The sequence below is a fragment of the Anastrepha ludens genome, chromosome 4, assembly GCF_028408465.1.
Source record: "Anastrepha ludens isolate Willacy chromosome 4, idAnaLude1.1, whole genome shotgun sequence".
NCBI lineage: Eukaryota > Metazoa > Arthropoda > Insecta > Diptera > Tephritidae > Anastrepha > Anastrepha ludens.
The window spans coordinates 32,481,463-32,483,928 of record NC_071500.1 but is presented as its reverse complement, the minus strand read 5'-3'; the positions used below and the strand labels follow the sequence as shown (position 1 = coordinate 32,483,928).

General features: G+C 38.8%; 1 non-coding gene across 1 annotated transcript; it reads right to left on the bottom strand.

Moving 5' to 3' along the window:
• Positions 1-263: 263 nt before the first annotated feature.
• Positions 264-345, bottom strand: Trnas-gcu (transfer RNA serine (anticodon GCU)). The gene has a single exon. It is a non-coding gene; the product is annotated as a tRNA-Ser (tRNA).
• Positions 346-2,466: the final 2,121 nt, after the last annotated feature.

Below are 2,466 nucleotides of genomic sequence, written 5' to 3'. Positions count from 1 at the left end.
TCTTTGTTAAACACCAAATGAATAATTATTTCACATTTTCTCAAAACTAACGAAATATTACGGCAGCTATGTTAAGAATATTTGTGTCTGTTTCTAACCTATTTTCTGGCTAAATTTTTCCTTGCAGATGAGAGTTCCTCTTTTTGACTATTAAGTCACAATTATTCTCAATTTACCGCATAATACTTACATAAGAATAAATTCCATGTATTTTAAAAATTTCCATTACTACAAATCTTTAATAAAAAATTGTGTTTTCTATTCGACGAGGATGGGATTCGAACCCACGCGTGCAGAGCACATTGGATTAGCAGTCCAACGCCTTAACCACTCGGCCACCTCGTCTTGTTGTGAAAGTGCCGACGTCAAAGTCTATCACCGCATTCTGCGCTCAGCACTCGCCGTTCGGCAAACAAAGCATACGTAATAAAGACAAACAACAAACATTGGGAGATAAAAACATTTTTGTTTTGTTATTTTGCTCGTACATACAATAGTGCATTAGTGTGTATGTATGTGCAAATAGCAATAAAAATATTCGAAAGTAGTAATGCCAGAATTATTAGTTTATTGATTAGTGAAACAGAAATTTGCTTCGTATACGAGTATTTAACACATGACTGGAAGATATGACTATTTATAAACATAGCAGGTGTAAGTATGTACACATATAAGGTAATTAAAATTAAGTTTTATATGTTTTTTTTTTAAGTAATAGGACTATGAATAAGTTCGTGCGGTTTTACAACAGATGGCGTAACTTGATTATTATTCCATCGATCCACATTTCCAAACATTCATTGGAGAGCTACTGTCGTAAGGCACAAACGTCAGTATAAGTTTTTTATTTGAAGCGTAAACAACAATATTTTTACCACACTTGAAAATGTCGAATTTCGTGCCAAATAATGTGTTTTTGCGGGGAATTCTTCTTCATTATTTTAATATGAAGAAAAAAGCAGCCGAAAGTCATCGTATCTTGGTGGAAGTTTATGGTGAGCATGCTCTATCTGAGCGAACGTGCCAGAAGTGGTTTGCACGCTTTAAAAGTGGTGATTTTGGCTTGGAAGACGAAGAACGCGAGGGTGCGCCGCCAAAGTTCATGGATACCGAATTGGAGGAATTGCTCGATCAAGATCCGGCTCAAACGCAAGAAGAGGTGGCAAAAACTTTGGGAGTTGATCAATCAACCATTTCCAAACGTTTAAAAGCCATGGGAATGATCCGAAAGGTAGGCCATTGGGTGCCGTATGAATTGAAGCCAAGAGACGTTGAACGCCGTTTTATGGCATGCGAACAACTGCTTCAACGGCACAAAAGAAAGGGTTTTTTGCATCGAATTGTGACTGGCGATGAAAAGTGGGTCCATTACGACAATCCAAAACGTCGGGCAACGTATGGATACCCTGGCCATGCTTCAACATCGACGTCGGCGCAGAATATTCATGGCCTGAAGGTTATGCTGTGTATCTGGTGGGACCAGCTGGGTGTTGTGTATTATGAGCTACTGAAACCGAATGAAACGATTACGGGGGATGTCTACCGACGACAATTGATGCGTTTGAGCCGAGCACTGCGAGAAAAACGGCCGCAATACGCCGATAGACACGACAAAGTTATTTTGCAACATGACAATGCTCGGCCACATGTTGCACAAGTGGTCAAAACATACTTAGAAACGCTCAAATGGGATGTCCTACCCCACCCGCCGTATAGTCCAGACCTTGCGCCATCCGATTACTATCTCTTCCGATCGATGCAACATGGCCTGGCTGACCAGCACTTCCGTAATTACGATGAAGTCAAAAAATGGATCGATTCGTGGATTGCGGCAAAACCGACCGAATTTTTCACAAAGGGAATCCGTGAATTGCCAGAAAGATGGGAAAAAGTAGTAGTAAGCGATGGACAATATTTTGAATATTAAATTTGTAACCATTTTACGTCAATAAAGTTTCAAATTTCGAAAAAAAACCGCACGAACTTATTCATAGTCCTATTAAATTAAGCTAAACTTCTAAAGCGTGCAAATGTACATACTTACACTTATGTAGTATACATATATGTGTAAGTATGTGAAGAAGAAAGTCTGCCTTGAGCCGACGTTGAGTAGCCTTAAATTTAAAATGCTACCACCTTTCCTTCAAATTCCATTCACGCTCTTCGCTCACCAAATTAATTGGGAAAGTGTGCAACCCCAATTTTGTACTTTGTATGTTGCCGTGTAAACGAATCGAGATAGATATAGACATATAAATGCAGAGTACTCTCTTCTAATGGACATCTCTCTTAAGCGGATTCTCCTATAAGCGAACACTTTTCATACATGGTGAAAAGATTTTTAGAGGTGTACTACCTAGCAGATCGTTATTCAGCTTTGAACGAATTTTACAAATATGTCTACGTCATTCGTTTTGGTTTCACTAAGCTAAAGCTAAATTTTGTGAAACACAAAACGAATGACGT